The sequence below is a fragment of the Leopardus geoffroyi genome, chromosome X (genome assembly GCF_018350155.1).
Source record: "Leopardus geoffroyi isolate Oge1 chromosome X, O.geoffroyi_Oge1_pat1.0, whole genome shotgun sequence".
Taxonomy (NCBI): domain Eukaryota; kingdom Metazoa; phylum Chordata; class Mammalia; order Carnivora; family Felidae; genus Leopardus; species Leopardus geoffroyi.
In genome coordinates this window covers 26,253,549-26,271,710 of record NC_059343.1, presented here as the reverse complement: position 1 = coordinate 26,271,710, position 18,162 = coordinate 26,253,549, and the positions used below count along the sequence as shown (strand labels likewise).

Genomic DNA, 18,162 nt, shown 5'->3' with positions numbered 1-18,162 from the left:
CCGGCCTGCCGCAGGGCCGGGGGCGGAGGCCGGTGCTGCGCTTTGGCGGGGAGCGCCACCGGCCCGTGGAAAGGGCACAACCCCCACGCCGCGCTTAGGGGCTCCCTCCCGCGAAAGGTCCCAGAGGACAGGACTGCTTGTTCCCCTGGTGGGCTGTGCAGAGCGCGGCGTGAGTCGCTCGTCGGGCCGACCCGGCCGGGCCTTCCCGCGCTTCCCACGCCCCGCCCACCTCCCCTCGCCTTGCCCTGGATAAGAATTCCCTGCAGGGAACCGGCCCCACGTAGTGTGGCCCCCGGGAGCACGGCTAATCCCTCATCTTCGTCCGCTTTTTAGGGACAAGGAACGCGGAAGTTCTTTCGGTTTAGCGTGTAAGGCAAGAGCGCAGAATCAACCTCGGGTCCCTCAATTGACAATCTGGCATCCGGCAACTCCCTGTCCCGAACCGCCCTTGCTCCTCGCTTGACCTCACTCTGGTGTCCCCTCCCTCTCACGCCATTTCCTCTCCCTCCATTAACTGCTCTACATTGCAAAGGGAGAGCAAAGGGGCTCTTTGATTTGACCTTGAATTTACCTTGCCAGGATCCTTTTGAGTCCCGCGCGTTTCAGGAGCTTTTCAAACTTTGAATGAAGACCCACCGTGAGAAATAGTTTACGACTCCAGGTGTGTGCGTGCGCATGTGCATAACTTTATTTTCTATGTAATACATATAGATACACATAAATATATTTTCTGTATATTTACATTATTGAAAAATGTTTCCGAAACAATTTATCCTTCCGTGCTACGCATTCTGTATTGCTTTATTCTATTGCTGATCATTTTATCAATTGAGTAAAGGAGGCAAAACTGAAAGAACAAAGGCCTTTTTGGGGGGGGGGGTCTCAGAATTGCAGTTTCGGTGCAGGTTCTGGAGGACTCAGAAAAGGGTCTTGTTCATGTGGGGAAAGCAAGGGGTTTTTACGGGAAAGAGAGAAGGGGTGATTACATGACTTAAGTAAAAGAAAAAAAAACCTACTTTGGTGCTGACTGGTGGAGCCACTTCTCATTACCATCTTCTTGATTATGTTTATTGTTGCTGTCAAATAAAACTGTCCCTGGTATGTATGAATTCACTTTGCTGTCCTCATGTGATCTGTCCGTTGCTCTCTTGAAACTTTACGATCAACTGCTTGTAAAACAGTTGCTGCTTCTGGCCTAGTTCAAGAGTTCATTGGGAAGAAAAATGCAGCTGCAAAATGGAGAACCTTATGGCCAGAAATTTTACACAATTCCACAGTTCCCTTTTGATCCAAGATTTTTTTTAGGAAAAATGTCACAGATCAATACTATTCCCTGGTAGCCAGTTTAAATGTTCTGTTCTGGACCTTAAGTAAGAGGTCTGGTCCAAATCTCATGAACCAGCCCTACTCTTAAAAATGTCAGTTCAGGGGCGCCTGGGTGGCGCAGTCGGTTAGGCGTCCGACTTCAGCCAGGTCACGATCTCGCGGTCCGTGAGTTCGAGCCCCGCGTCGGGCTCTGGGCTGATGGCTCAGAGCCTGGAGCCTGTTTCCGATTCTGTGTCTCCCTCTCTCTCTGCCCTTCCCCCGTTCATGCTCTGTCTCTCTCTGTCCCAAAAATAAATAAACGTTGAAAAAAAAAATTTAAAAAAAAAAAAAAATGTCAGTTCAGGGGCGCCTGGGTGGCTCAGTGGGTCAAGCGTCCACTCTCAATCTCGGCTCAGGTCATGATATCACAGTTTGTGAGTCTGAGCCCCACCTATGGCTCAGCGTTAACAGTGAGGAGCCTTCTTAGGATTCTCTCCCTCTCCCCCTCTGTCTCTGCCCCTCCCCCACTCATGCTCCCTCTCAATAAATAAATAAGTAAATAAATAAATAAATAACTATTAAAAAAAGAAAATAAGTCACTTCAGTTAAACACTTGTGTCTCGTTTCAGGAAGTGGTCTTCGAGGGGGTTCCCCAAATTAGGCCCATATTGTGCAAGCAGTCAGGTAATTAATAAGAGGCATCTGTACGGAAACAAAAGAAAAACAAAGGTTAATGGTTGGAGCGTATTATAAACCCAGTGTCTGCGTCCTGAGTGTGGCCAGTGAGAAGATTTTCTAGATGTCAGGCTCAAAGCATCTTCAGAGGGAGTGAGAGCTGGCAGTGGCGATCTGACAGATTTTCCTGGTTTGCAGTCCGAGTATCTCTGGTGATCTTTCTGAGAGGCCCATATAAAGCAACAGGCACGAAGACCGTCTGAACATGGGCTGTCGTGGCAGTTCCTCTGAAGTTTATCTCAAGTTGTCTAGCTTCAGTTTGCACAGCTTCGGGAAAAATGGCGGTTTTAGTTCTCAGCCATTCCAAGTCAAAAGAATGAAAGAAAATTGGAAACCTTGGTTTGGAGAGTCACAGCCAGATATTTGAGGAAACCAGAATTCAGGATACAGCCCAGTTTTGTAGGGAAACAACAAACTGTCAGACAATCAGAACGAGAATCTAACATCCACACGTGTGTGTTATGGGAATACAATTTTTTTCTCTTTTTAAAAAGAAAACCACAGGCCCCAAATGGTGTTGCTTAGGCCGAGTTCCCAAACTGGGGCTTAATACCTAATTTAATTGCAGTTTCAACCTCTCCCAGAAATGTAATCTTAACTGGTCAGTCAGGAATTTTCCAGATCAGCCCACTGAGTCTGTCCTATGGGGCCTCTCTATCCCCCAAAGGAAGATGAATAATCTACATGATAAGACCCCTCTTCTTCTCCCCACTAAGGGAAAGTGACCTTTCGGGAACAATCCTTTTCATTTACTAATAACTTTCTGGCCCCACCCTCCTTCCTATAAACACTTTCCATTTTGTACAGTTTCTCAAAGCTTCCCTCTCTCTACTTGCTAGATGGGATACTGCCTGACTCAGGAAGCATTTGATAAAGTCCATTAAATCTTCAGATTATTTCAGTTGGATTTTATTTTTTAACACTCTCTAAAATCACCATCATTTCCACCAAAGATAGCCAAAGGAATACTAATTTGTAAAGTAAGTCCAATTTCAACACGTTGGCCTGATTATTTTCAAAAGTGGAGCAAGAATAGTGATTGATTATATAGGTTCATTTAAATCTGCTTTGCTGGAACTTTTCGTAAGACATTTTAGATTGAACTTTCAACAGCCTCTCCAAGCTAAGGAACCAAGCCAAATACTTGCCATCAGACTTCTGTGTAACTAATCGCTAAGGATTTGGGTGAATTCCTCCCTTTTTGAAGTCCCCCCAAATAGCCTGAGGTTCCTGTGCCTGCCAGGAAGCGACCTTCCATCCTTATCTGGTAAGGCTGCTGGGAACCCTGTAAGCAAAGTGTCAGGATGATTTTTCCAAGGGGCTTCATTGGCTCCATAAAGTCAGCCTTAGATCCTTCAGGCTGTCTGGTCATATCTGAGTCTATGCATGTCTCTGAAATACGACATTCCAGTCAAAGCGTTGGTAATACAACCAGTGTGTCCAATGCTGTCCTGTTACAAGGAGAACGGATTCTTATTAAATTTATACAAATAGCTATAATTGCCATGAAAATAGGAATACTCACTGAGAGTTCCTAAATTCTGGAAGGATCAGGTAGGGAGAAAAAGATAAATGTTTCAGATCTGTTTACAAAGGAATAGTTTACCAAATTTCTGTAAGTCATAGATAGCCTAAGAGAGAACATTTCTTTAAATCTGGAAGAGAAAACATTAGAAAACCAGCTTCGTCAGTTTATTCAGGCCCGTGTTATTAATTCTTGTTTTTTTTTGAATCCAGACTTCCCAATAGCTGCAGAAATTCTTATCCAGTTCAGTTTTGTGATCTTAAGGTTATCAGAAACCTGTATTTGTCAAAAGTCCTTTCCATGAATCTCCTTGAAGCTGAAACACATGTGCAAGACCATCAAGAATAAAACAATAACTGTAAATGACAAGAAGACTCAAAATGGCCACAGTTAAAGATCTGTTGGGAGCTCATTATGATATAATTGAAAAGGAAGTTTGGTTATTTCTGTGACACACAACACGTTAATAATTAGAATTACAAGCAATAACACTGTACCAGGACATATTAAAACTTGAGGAATTTCATATTATTTCTAGAACAGTAACATGAATAGCAATTCACCCATACGATGTAACGTAAGATGGTTTATCCTCACTTAGTACCTGACAATGCTTTGGTAATTTGACAATTCCTTTGGTAATATAATATACCAGATAAATAAGCCTAACTAGTCAAAGAGACTTCATTTAGAATTTGAGTTTGGGGAAGTTTGTGAAAAACATCAGAAGGTTTTAAATTTAAAGCACATGACTAAAGAGGATCCCAGATCATTATAAAATTTAATACTTAACCTGTCATCCCAGGCGACGATAAGATCCTAAAGGCAAATATAGAGGATTACAAAGTCATTAGCGAAAGTTAGCTCTTTTAATACTGGGAACATTCAGTGTCCTTAAGTAACTAAAGACCTGATAAAGACAAAACAGAAACTTTGATTTTCTTACCTGGATTACATTAAAGACAAAGAAAAACCTTTGTTTATAATTTTATATTAAGAGTAGACCAATCATTTAAGAAAACGTTGGTGTTTTAACAGTGAGACAAAACCAGTTCTAATCATGTACCATTATACCTTTGACATTAAAACTCACCCATTCCAATCATAGTTCTGACCCTGCAGAGACTTTTTTTTCAAAGATTCCTTTTTTCCCAAACTTTCTATGACGTTCATTCCTACATTCAGATTTTGCCTGATTTCCCTCTTTATTTTATTTTATTTTTTTATTTTTTTTAATATGAAATTTATTGTCAAATTGGTTTCCATACAACACCCAGTGCTCATCCCAAAAGGTGCCCTCTTCAATGCCCATCACCTACCCTCCCCTCCCTTCCACCCCCCATCAACCCTCTGTTCTCAGTTTTTAAGAGTCTCTTATGCTCTGGCCTGATTTCCCTCTTTAAATAACCGGCCTTGCCTTAGGTCAAAAGTTCTTCCTTTTCCCTCAAAAAAACCACATCTCCATTTCTAATATCCTTTCCTACCAAAACACATGACATCCTATTTTACTGGCATGTGGAGATGTTTTCTTAGTATTTCTAGTAGCTTAAATTATATTTAGCAAAATTCTTAACTTTTAGAGACCTTTTTTTTTTTTTTTTTTAAGTAATCTCCACACCCGACATGGGGCTCAAACTCACGACCCTGAGATCACGAGTCATATACTCCACCAAATGATCCAGCCAGGCGCCCAGTTTACCTATGTCTAATGAAAACTAAGAAGTAAGCAGTTGTGAATTGTTATACTAGCATTCTTTTTTTTTTTTTTTTTTTTTAGATTTTATTGTTAAGCAATCTCTAACCCCAACATGGGGTTCAGATGCACAACCCCAAGATCCGGAGTTGCATACTCCACTGACTGAGCCAGCCAGGCGCCCCTATATCAGCATTCTTTAGGCTGGTAACTTTATGAACACATTTCATAATTTTTAGAAACATATGCCTTCTTATAGTAAACTTCTCAGTATGGCACAAAACATATTTAGCAATAGACCCAAATATCTTTAGTTTCTCTGTAATAGGAAGTCAAAAGTAAATAAGCTTATGTTTAGTAGTTAATGTTTCAGGATTTCATCTTACTTGGAAATGATCTGGATATTTCAAGACTACCCATTATGTAACTTAATTTGACAAATCCAAAAAGGATTTGGGGAAACTATTTAAGTAGACATAAATATTGCTGAAAAGTCCATTTACAAACTTGTATTTTACTTACATCAATTTAATTTACTTGTTCTTAATAAATATGTTTAGATTAGTCAGGAAAATTTCACAACACACTAAACAGCTAACCATCACCTTTAAGTTACATTTCTTGCTGACCAAGTCGGTAACAGAGATAACATGAGCTAATTTGACTTTTCGCAAACCTAGGGAGAATAATAGTTTTATATTTACTGCTGACAACTCTAAAAACCTGCCTGTTTTAATTAAACCAACCAACTTCAATGAACTTTTATATGTTAAAGATTAATCTTAGATCACATGAACTTGAAATATATTCGGGTTCATTTCTATTGTCTGAGAATTTAATTTATACGAGCACTCATTTTCTTTAAGCCAATTAAACAGAGCTCTTTTATAAATTAATTTCGGCAATACCATTCAGAGGTAGAAAATACTACACATCTATAACACATTTGAACATAAAGACGGACACAAACGGAAACCTTATAGTTATTGTTGTAAAGTTTTTAGCCATGAGGGGCACCTGGCTGGCCCAGTAGGAAGACCGTACGACTCTTATCTTGGGGTCAAGAGTTTGAGCTCACACTGAGCGGAGAGATTGCTTGAAAATAAAATCTTTAAAATTTTTTTTTCCCAACGTTTATTCATTTTTGGGACAGAGAGAGACAGAGCATGAACGGGGGAGGGGCAGAGAGAGAGGGAGACACAGAAGCGGAAACAGGCTCCAGGCTCTGAGCCATCAGCCCAGAGCCTGACGCGGGGCTCGAACTCACGGACCGCGAGATCGTGACCTGGCTGAAGCCGGACGCTTAACCGACTGCGCCACCCAGGCACCCCGAAAATAAAATCTTTTAAAAAAAAAGTAATAATTTTTTTTAGCCATGAGGCTGAAAGTAGGATAATTCAGAATTCACTAGTTTAGAAAAGAGCATTTGGATGCAAACTGTTTTTCTGGGAGATGGAATTAGTTAAGGTTATGTGCTCAGATAGCTAAAACTTTTGCCACTGATATTTGTGGGGAAGACAATTACCATTGGTATTTATCCTTGCCCAGTAACCTTATGGAAGCTGTGGGCTAGATTTGGGGCAAGGGTGCTTCTCTGGCCATTTGTAACTTTAAAAAACTTCTCCCCAACCCCAAGTTTTAGGAATAGAGGATGATCTACACATGAGTTCCCAGAGACGGTTATGCGACTTTTGAGATAAATAGCGGATGTTTGGGATTGGTGAAAAGGGGAGGGTGAAGGCTTTTCAGTTGTTTCTGGGCCTTTATTTCTGGTTTCGCAAAGATTTGTAAGATAAGGGCAGTTGCTTTTAATCCTTCAAGGAACTGGGTTGCAATTTAAATGACATTCTAGGTTGATCCACCCATAGGACTACATCATCCTCAGTTTGCTTCTTTCCCTCTGGGTACATAGTTCTAATTTTAACTTAGGGGAGAGGCCTTAAAAAAAATTCTTATCACGTGCTGAATATCAGCTTCCAATCTGGCCAACTTTGGACTGCAGAGCCACTGTAAAATAAATTCTTGCCAGTTTTGAGCTGGGACAAACAGCAAGTATTTGTGACAGTACTGAATAACTATGCTTCGGATGTACGACGAGTCCCCAAAGAGGGCGCAAAGATACTACCTTCCCAAGATCTAGAGTCACTCCCAAAGATAGCCGAAAGAAAGAAATGACAACCGGCATGCCACAGCAAGGCAGACAAAACGAGTCAAGCAGGAAGATAATGGCCATGTCTCCTGAGCGACAGGGTCTCAATGGCCTTCAGCTCAAAATGCCAAAGTGGCACACTCCGGGGAGACTTGCTCTGAACCCTTTCAGTCTCCTTCAGTCTTAAAGAAGTCTGACTACCCAGGAGCTAAGTTACATTTTCTACGAGCTGTTCCACTCTTTCCAAAAATATTTCCCTCTTTTGAGGGAAAGAGATGTGTGCCGATACCTCCCCCAAAAATTGAGGTCTAACAGGTGAATGGGGTCTGCAGGGACCAGAAGGAATCGATGAGTGCTGTAAGGGCCCCAGCTGAAAAGAAACGGGTAAAAATTTTAAAACCGTCATGGGATATTAGACACTCCCACAGCTTGTAGTGTTCGGTACTCTGGGGAAGGCGGGGAGGCAGGTGGGTGGGGTTTAAAACTGACAGTGTTGTTCCCACGTCTAGAGGGGGAAAGGGAGTGGGAGATACAGGCTTCCAGTTAAGGAATGAATAAGTCATGGGAATAAAAGGCACAGCACAGGGAATACAGTCCGCGGTGTTATAAGAGTGTTGTCTCGTGACACAGGGTAGCTGCCCTTGTGATGAGCATAGCATAACGTATAAACCTGTTGAATCACTGGTTTACTCATGTAAACTCATGTAACATTGTGTGTCAGCTGTACTAAAAAAAAAAAAAAAAAACAGAGAGAGAGAGAGAGAGCTAATCTCACCTCATTCCCAGTAACATCTACTTCCCCTGAAGTGTTGGGTAGAATTAACGGGAAGATCCCCTTTTGTCCTGGGAGCTGCGCTATTCGGTCACATGAGCATTAGTTCCCCTGCTGTTTGTGCCCTTCTGCTCGTAGGCTGTTGGAGCCAATGCTGTCTCACAGTAACAAAGTTGGAGTTAAATTAAAAAAAAAAAGTTAAAAAAATGGGTTTTCACGATTAATTTTGTCAATACCAAAGTATTGTTTACAAGTTTTTCTCTAATCTATCATAATAATCAAAAACCAGATGCGTTTGGCCACTGATTACATCGTTGCTTTGTTTCCCCAATGTATAGTCTTTTGGAAACCCTGAAGGACAGTTTTATGTAAATCTTCAGCTAGCTTAAAAGCTTCTGTTTTACCTATAGCTTTTCACTTAGCAAAATCAACAGGCTCTGTCCGGCCTACTTTTCCCATTCATTCCCTTACGTGACCTTCATTTACAAGCACGCGTAGAAGTTGATAAAGGTCAGAATTACCAGGTTTATGGGTCTGAATAACTAAAGCGAATCCCCTAGCAAATCCTAGAGGGTCTTCAAGGGCATGGGGAAAGTCCTTGGCAGTAGGTAGTTCATGATCGTGCCTTGGTCCACGGAGTATAAATGACTGATAAAGTCTTAGAGCGTCCTTCATTGGGTTTAAGTTTAGAAGGAGTTCGCTGGAGATCGCTGGAGGGTCTAGAGGAACCTCCGGGTTGATATTAGAGAATGGAAGTTCTGTGCAACTAGGATCGCCAGGGGGAGAGCAGGAGGGAGAAGGTGGAAGACAAGCAATGGGTGTAGCGTTTCTCAGAAGCTCCTTGAGCTTAGATCCTCGCTGAGAGAGGTCAGAGTCAGCTTTAGAAAGTTTAGGTAATTTCGTTCCTGAGGAAGCAGGTTTAGAATCATTTGATTGGTCAGAGGCCTCCAAATACGAAGGGAACTATGCTTCTACTCAAGCTGCTTGGTTTTTTCTTTTTCCAGTTGTGCCCGCAAATAAACTAATGTTGGAATCTCCAAAGATCCCCGAGTGGCCACTGTAATGACAAGTCACAGTGATCCCACAAGACAGAAACTTACAAAAAATGGACCTATAACAGACAGCCAGCTGGGGTTCCAGTCAGGGGCTGCTGTCCAGCAGCAATTTTCCAAACCAAAGGCCCCGCTGAGTATGCACCGGATAGACGAGAGTAACTCTGTAGTTCAGACAGACAGACAAAAGCCCACATAGGAAAGACAGACACCCAAAACCTGGGCCTAAGCATCAACTGAAAAGAGGGAGGTTGGGGCATTCGTGGCTCGCTCAGTCAAGTTAGAGCCCCATGTTGGGTGGAGAGATTACTTAAAAAAAAATTATGTTAATCGTGAGGTTCAGAACTGAGAGGAGTCACCGGCAGAACCCCGAACCGCCTTCTTAGGCAGGTACCATGTTCGAATCCAACGGCAGTCCCAGAAAAAGAAGAAAGGCCTTCGTTTGTGATCTCAGAATTGCAAATCGGGCACACAGATTCCAGAGGCCTGAGAAGGGTGTCTTGCTCATGTGGGGAAAGCAAGAGGCTTTTATAGGAAAGAAGCAAGCGGTCATTACATGATTTAGATAAAGAAGACAAAAAAAAAAAAAAAAAAAAAACCCTGCTATTCGGGTGCTGACCCGTGGAGTCGCTTCTGATTACTATTGTTTTGATTATTAGTGCGATGAAACAAAACTACAAAAAAGTAGTTAACTTTCCTGCCCTCATATAATCCGAATGCCACTTACTCTGTTGAAATTTTATGAGCAATTGCTTGTAAAAGAATTGTCACCTCTTGTCCCGTTGGACAGTTCCTTAGCTGGAAAGCAAAATGGAGCTTCAAAACTGAGTCCCTTCCGTCCAGAAACTTTATACAATTCTACACTTTTTAAAAGATGCCTGATTGAAAATCACCAGAGTAATTATGCAAACCACTAGGCTATCAATTTCAAAGGCACTCTATTGTCACCCTCTCATTTCTTTCCACCCTTTTCCCTAATCTCTCCGTGTTCCGGAACATCATTTCTATTTTTTTCCCCCTCTGGCCCTTACTCTGCAACACACTCTCTTATCCATCTCTGTGTGTATAGTTTAACCATGTTTGCTCTGGAAGGAAATTGTCCTGTACTCTGTGATGCCTGCGTATAGAAATGCTGCTTAGGAGAGGAGGGCAGATGAATCAGTATTTCTGAATTTCCTGGAAGAAGACACAGACAGGCATTCAGGCAAATGTAAAGGAAGTAGGCTAACTGGCCTCTGAATACCATGAAAGGCATTAATTAAATGATATAGATAAGGATTTCCTTGATTCTGGAAGGCAGTAAAAAGGAAGCCACCAAACCTACCATATCAATCCATTAAAAAAAAAAAAAAAAAAAAAAAGTGACCGGGGCACCTGGGTGGCTCAGTTGGTTAAGTGGCCAACTTTGGCTCAGGTCACGCAGTCCCATGGTTCGTGAGTTCCGAGCCGCACATCGGGCTCTCTGCTGTCAGTACGGAACCCATTTCGGGTCATCTGTCCCCTTTTCTCTCTGCCCCTCTCCCGCTCACACGTTCTCTTTCTCCCTCTCAAAAAGAAATAAACATTAAAAAAAAAAGCGACTGACATCGTTCTAACTTTCACACAGTCTTGACCCTCAGATTCTCACAGGACAGGGTCACACACTTCTAAGCTCCCTCTTGGAGTTCAGGGAAGGTCAAAGGGAAGAGTCTTAAACAGAAGACTCTAGCTCACTGTATCTAATCTCCACACCCTAAATATTTACTCTGAGCCTCCTAGTCCTGTTTCGTCATATCCAACTGGAATGACCCCCATTTCTCTGCTCTTTCTCATCCCTTCAAGCCCTGGCTGCAGTCTGAAAACTCAAATTTATTCAAAGGTACAAACTAACCAAGAGATATTCTGCTTTCATTTTCCATACTATCCCTGAGGCAGAGTTGGAAATAACAACGGGGCACGTGTGGTCTGGAGAGCGTGAAGTGACGTGTCTGAGACTCGCCCACCTTCTGTGGCAGAACCGGAACTAGAATTTCCATCTCCTGACATCAAGCCCACTGCCCTTTTGTAGCCGTCTGAGGGAAGGGCAGCCAGGAAAATAAATAAAAACGAAGAAAGTAGGATGCTGGTCCACCTCGAGCTCCCCGCGACCCATTCCAGACCTGAAGGTAAAGCAGTGGGAGAAACACTGGATTGGACAGCTAAGGAGCTCCTTGGTCTGATCTTGGCCTTGCCATTCAACACTTGATCTTCCTGACCTGGAATAACTAATTTTCTCCCCTGGTTTCCTCTTGCTCATCGGTCAAACAGGGAAAATGTCATTGACCTGGATGGCATGATGTGTGAAACCACTCTACAAGCGAATGATTTAAGTAGCTTGAGTCATGTCAAGTTCATCGTGATGATTTCGGGCTGGTAGGGCAAGAAATCAACGTCAACTCCCATTTGGAGAGACTCTTGGGGTTTCAATTATTCCCCTCTGGTGTTTCCTGTTAATTTACACAGAATTTCTGTAAGTAGAAAGACTACATTGCCGTAGAGATTCTTTTGTGGGGGGGGGGGAGGAGGATCCAGTCATGTTTCTTGGCCTTCTCATATTTGCCTTATTTTTGCTAGTCTACTTGGAAAGCTAGCTCCTTAATCTCTTCTTGCTATTCGAACGATAACTGGGATAGGGACCGACATGGACATGGAAAGGATAACATGGAAAGTTACCGAAGGAAAGGATTACAGTAAATAGGTCAGGCATTCCTTTATTTTATGGGACTGGGATGATTTAGGCAGATATAAGAAGTGATTTGCCCAAGATAGCAGAGGGAGTTAAAGACAGATTAAGAACTTAAATACAGTTGATTGAAAAAAGCCAAATTAGGACGCTTCCTCACCCCCCATGCAACCTGGAGAATCCACTCACGTGCATGTGAATAATCCAGGTGTAGCGACCTAAAAATTATGCATCACTCTCTGCAGTGTTGCAAGTGTAATAGAATTAGGATATGGCGACGATTCTCAAACTCTGCCTATATCAGAACCACCTACAGGACTTGTTAAAACCCAGGGTGCTGGGCCCCAATCCCAGAGTTTCTGGTTTAGTAGGTGAGGTCTGATAATCTGCATTTCTAACACCCTCCCAGGTGATGCTGGCCAATGGACCATGAATATGCTGGAATGTCTATTTTTCTAGAACTTGGCGAAACTGTGGTAAGAGAATCTTTTGACTTGTGTTAGTGACTTTTTCTCCCAAATATTAGTTCTTTATTAACAAATAATCCACTTAGCATACCGGTAGGGGCGCCTGGGTGGCTCAGTCGGTTGAGCATCCGACTCTTGATGTTGGCTCCGGTCATGATTTCAAACCCCATATCAGGCTCTCGCCGGCAACGTGGAACCTGCTTGGGATTCTCTCTCTTCCTCTCTCTGTGACCCTCCTCCGCTCTCTCTCTCTCTCTCTCTCTCTCTCAAAATAAATAAATAAATAAACATTAAAAAAGAATACTGGTGGAGAAAGGCTTTAGGCAGACATTCTCAGTTATCAGGCCACCCAGGTGCCGCCATTCATTGCCTTTTTAAAGGGGAAACTCTCCTTCCTTTGCAAACATTTCATTAATACCACACATCTTTGGGGGCACTTCTTATTTGGGAAGGAACATACGAATGTAATTTCTTAAAGGACTCAGAAGAACTTTTCAGATCACCTAGCTCATCTCCATTTATTAGAGCTGAAGAAAATAAAGGCAAGAATCTGGGTTACTTGTCCAACGTCACTTACGTGTATGAAATGTATGAAATTGGTCAGCAAGTGGTGAGGGGCACATGTGTGTCTTATGAATGTATTGCTATTGATGAAGAAAAGAACTCAGAGTATAAGCCAACCGACAATGAACGAACAGTGCTCTTTTCCCAAAGATGCTGTAAATATGTACACATTACATATATAAATAAATAAGCAAGCCATCACTGGGGGAAAAAAAGCTGTGGTCTTCTTAATTTTATTTTTTAAAGTAAGCTCTACACCCAACACGGGTGCCCATGTGGTCTTTTTCCAGAGTTTTCTACGGTACTTTTTGTAGTCTATCCTCCCAAGGCCCCATTTCTCACCACTGTACATAAAATCTAGATCTTGTTTTAATTTCAATTCCCCCCCCCCCAATTTTTAAATTGTAGTTAGTTAACATATAGTGTAATATTGGTTTCAGGAGTAGAATTTAGTGATTCATCACTTACATATAACACCCAGGGCTCATCATAACAAGTGTCCTCCTTAGTACCCATCACCCATTTAGCCTGTTCCCCCCCACCTACCTCCCTCCATCAACCCTCAGTTTGTTCTCTATCGTTAAGAGAGGGTTTGCTTCCATCTTTCTTTTTTCCCCCTCTTCCCATACGTTCGTCTGTTTTGTTTCTTAAATTCCACATCTGAGCGAAATCATACGGTAGTTGGCTCTCTCACTGACTTAGTTCGCTTCGCATAATACACTTTAGCTTCATTCACCGTCATTGCAAATGGCAAGATTTCATTTTTCTTGCTGGCTGAGTAATATTCCATTGTGTATACACGACATCTTCTTTATCCATTCATCAGTTGACAGACATTTGGGCTCTATCCATAGTTTACCTATTGTTGATAATGCGGCTGTAAACAGTGGGGGACATCTATCTCTTCGAATCTATATTTTTATATGGTTTGGGTAAATATCTAGCAGTGCAACTGCTGGATCGTTCTACCTTTTTAAAAAAAATTTTAGTGTTGACTTATTTTTGAGAGAGAGACAGAGAGACAGGGTGCAAGTGGGGGGAGGGGCAGAGAGAGGGGGAGACACCGAATCTGAAGCAGGCTGTCAGCACAGAGCCTGACGCGGAGCTCGAACTCACAAGCTGTGAGATCATGACCCAAGCCGAAGTCGGATGCTCAACCGACTGAGCCACCCAGGTGCCCCTGGATCATTCTATTTGTAACTCTTCGAGGAACCTCCATACTGTTTTCCAGAGTGGCTGCACCAGTTGGCATTCGCACCAACAAGGCAAGAGGGTTCCCCTTTCGCTGCACCCTTGCCAACGTATGTTGTTTCCCATTGTGACAGATGTGAGGTGGTATGTCAACTGTGGAGACCTAGGTCTCTATCTCTATCATCCATGTCTGTTAGAGAATGAGGAATTAAAAACTAGAGAGAAACGCCAAATGCTGGCAAGGATGCGGAGCCACGGGAGCTCTCATCCACTGCTGCTGGGCACGCAGAATGCAACAGGCACTTCGTGCAACAGTTTGGAAGTTTCCTACAAAACTAAACACACTCTTACCCTATGATCCAGCGGTCGTGCTCCTTGGTATTTATCCAAAGGAGCTGAGAACTTGTGTCCACATAAAACCTGCAGCAGATGCTTATAGCAGCTCTATTCATAATTGCCAAACTTGGAAGCAAACAAGAGGTCTTTCAGTAGGTGAATGGATAAATAAACCGTAGTACATCCAGACAATGGACTATTATTCGGTGCTAAAAGGAAATGAGCTATCAAACCACGGAAAGACCTGGAGGAAACTTAAGTGCATAGTACTAAGTGAAAGAAGCTAATTTGAAAAGGCTACATGTAGCATGATTCCAACTAAAGGAGATTTTGGCAAAGGCAAAACTTTGGAGACAGCAAGAAGATCAGCCCTTGCCAGGGGTTGCTGGGGGTGTGTGCAGGGGGCCGGGGGAGTGTTAGGGATGAACAGGTGAATAGAGGACTTTTCGTGCAATGAAACTACTCTGTAGGATACTGTAATGGTGGATACATGTCATTATGCATTCGCCTCAACCCATAGAATGTAAACACTAAGAGTGAACCCTAATGTGAACTATGGCCTCGGGGCGATGATGTGTCAATGTAGGTTCATCTGTTGTAACAAATGTACTACTCCGGTGGGGATGTTAATAATGGGGGAGGCTGGGGATATGGGGGCCGACGGGCGGGGGGGGGGGATACGGGAAATCTCTGTTCTTTCTGCTCAGCTTTCCTGTGAACCTAAAACTGCTCTAAAGAATTAAGTCTAGGGGCGCCTGGGTGGCGAAGTCGGTTGAGCGTCCGACTTCAGCCAGGTCACGATCTCGCGGTCCGTGAGTTCGAGCCCCACGTCAGGCTCTGGGCTGATGGCTCAGAGCCTGGAGCCTGTTTCCGATTCTATGTCTCCCTCTCTCTCTGCCCCTCCCCCGTTCGTGCTCTGTCTCTCTCTGTCCCAAAAATAAATAAACGTTGAAAAAAAAAAAAAGAATTGAGTCTATTTTTAAAGCCTGGAGAGATAGTTTCAGCGTGTTTGAATGGTTCTCTCCTCTATTCCTCTCCCTTGGCTGAGTCCACATTACTGGGCATTCTTTACCTTGGTTGAGAAATCACCTGTTTCCCTCCCATTGCCATTTCGATCTTGCCCTTCTTTACTTTTGACTACATTGCTTGTGTTGGCCTATTTCCTTGCTTCTGATAACATATACCTCATTACAGGTCTTTGTATTTGTATTTAAATAAGCTTACAGATTTTTAAAAGGTTATTTTAAAATTGTGTGAAATATCGGCACACATGAAATGACGAACTTATGGAGACCAGAAGGTTTTTTTCCTTCTTAAAAAGGGGCTGCCTGGCTGGCTCAGTCGGTAGAGCACGTGACTTGTGATCCTGGGGCTGTAAGTATGAGCCCCGTGTCGGGTGTGCAGATTACTTAGAAATAAAATCTTTAAAAAGATAAAATGAAAACAGTTGGGCCCCGAATTCCCGCTCTTCAGGAAATTTTCATATACTCTGTACTTAAATTTTCAAAGACAGGATGCCTTAACTTCTCCACCTGCCTTCATAGCTTTTTCCCTGATCGTTGGTTAATGACACTGCAGTCTACAAATGGAAATTTTCTCTTTGTAGTTTGCGTCTGCTGCCTGGAAATGATGGTGATGTCACAATTGTTGGTTTGCAGTTAGGCAACACGGCAAGAGGAACAAGGTTAAAGGAGAATGATCTTATGTTTGTAAATTAGCATTTGCATAATGAGGAAAGTGTACATTTCTCTGGCTCTCCTTTGATGACTCCCTCTTCCTGATGGGGTATATCAACCCCATCAGCTCTGCCTATTCAAGAGAACTTGCTGTGATCTAGTCCCTATGTCTAGACACTTTGGGATGGCTGCATATTCCACAGGCGACAGCACAGAGTGCTTTGACCTTTGCAGGTCCCCGGTCTGCCAACCTCACAGATATGGATGCCCAGACTGGCATATATGTTCAGGAATAGGGAGTAGAATGATCACTTTTAACTTATGATTCGCAGCTATGTGGTTATGATACTCAAAGGGATGCGCTCCATTTTAAGTAATGGCTTGGTGCTTTCGGTGGTACCCCCAGGGAAGTGTTTGCAACAGAAGAGTCCCCCCCCTTATAAATATATTCATTATTCGGGAGCCTTCTCTGCCATCAAGTACAAGGGAGCTTGTTATGTAAATTATATTCAGGACAAACACTTTATTTTCAAGCTTCTGATATTTGCCCCCTGTTAATTCTACCGAAATGCTTCTTTTCTGAAGGAGGGAAGGAAGGTTAGGCATTCCAGCAAGAGTGAAATACTACAGATGCTTATTGTATATTTTAACTATTTAGACGAGGGTTTCCATGACGGTAGAATAACAAGTCACTGAGTTAAAATCTTGGACTCTCGGGGCTCCTGGGTGGCTCGGTCAGTTGTGCATCTGACTTCAGCTCAGGTCATGCTCTCACGGTCACGAGTTCAAGCCTCTGTGTCGGGCTTGCTGCTGTCAGCTCCGAGCCTGCTTCAGCTCTTCTGTCCCCTTCTCTCACCGCACCTCCCCTGCTCATGCTCGCTTGTTGTCTCTCAAAAATACACGTTAAAAAAATAAATAAAATCTTGTACTCTTCCAAAGGTACACAGGTCAAGCTATAGCAAACTGGAGGTTTTCTTAGACTCATTCCCTTGAAAATACCACCCTCCTGGCCGTTGGCCCTTGCACACAGGCCGTTCTTGGCAGTATTCCTTTCTGCATCCCTGTCCATTGTACTTTTGCTATGTTGTTGCAATAAAGACTTCCGAAGTGTTCACTCCTCCCTGTATCTAAGCCCTTGCTCAGTCTCCATCACCCCGAGTCTACACTCTACCAAGTGATTTGTTTTGGCTAAGGGCCACTAGTAACGATGACATGAGCGGAGACTTAAAGTGAGCTTCCTCGTTTGGGTTACTGCTCTTTTGCTTCTTCTAGACGTGTGAGACCATCCGAGAACACCCAGCCTCAGCCCAGCCGGATAAGACCAGAAGTGCCATCACAAATGTCCCAGATATCCCAGCCATCACAATCCACAAAACTGAGAGCAAAATATTGCTGTTCTATACTCTTTTTTTTTCTTTGAGAGAGAGAGAGAGAGAGAGTGCACGCACACAGGCATGAGCAGGGAAGAGGGGCAGAGGGAGAGGGAAGGAGAATCTCAAGCAGGCTCCGTGCTCCGCGGGGGGCCCAACGTGAGGCTCGATCCCATGACCTGGAATCATGACCTGAGCTGAAATCGAGAGTCAGACACTCAACCGACTGAGCCACCCAGGTGCCCCTGTTCTACACTCTTAAACTTCAAGATGCTTTCTTATACGGCAAAAGCTACACGATACACAGTCCCACAGGCGGTCAGTTTGGTTTTCTATCATGGGAGGGCATATCCAGTTCTTTACTTGCAAGGAGCAAGATCCATGTAAGCTAGCTAAAAATAAAACTCTCGGTGTGCATACGTGTGCGGGCGTGTGCACACGGGCACACGCTGAGTGGGAAGTAAGATGCAACTGATGATGCAATTGACAATGCCTCTGACACAAGACCTGCAACCCAACCAGGCCTCAAGTCCAGGGGTGCCGAGAGCCTGTGGGAACTGAGCTCACACTAATCACCCTTCTGTTATTTTCTCTTCCTGGGACTCTTCTCTGAAGCTCTTTGAACA

General features: G+C 43.2%; 2 long non-coding RNA genes across 4 annotated transcripts; one reads left to right on the top strand and one right to left on the bottom strand.

The window, feature by feature from the left end:
• The first annotated feature begins 7 nt into the window (after positions 1-7).
• LOC123595353 lies at positions 8-17,647 on the top strand. Of its 3 annotated transcripts, none has more exons than XR_006711139.1 (4): positions 8-661; positions 11,146-11,719; positions 11,824-11,947; positions 12,342-12,568. It is a non-coding gene; the product is annotated as an uncharacterized LOC123595353 (long non-coding RNA). The 3 variants fall into 3 exon arrangements; XR_006711140.1 differs by lacking the exon at positions 11,146-11,719 and adding an exon at positions 17,439-17,647 and having other exon boundaries at positions 20-661; positions 12,342-12,408; XR_006711138.1 differs by lacking the exon at positions 11,146-11,719 and having other exon boundaries at positions 26-661.
• LOC123595354 lies at positions 1,839-9,655 on the bottom strand. Its single transcript, XR_006711141.1, has 4 exons — positions 9,591-9,655; positions 8,183-8,333; positions 4,359-4,384; positions 1,839-2,307 (listed from the first exon to the last, which is right to left on the bottom strand). It is a non-coding gene; the product is annotated as an uncharacterized LOC123595354 (long non-coding RNA).
• Positions 17,648-18,162: the final 515 nt, after the last annotated feature.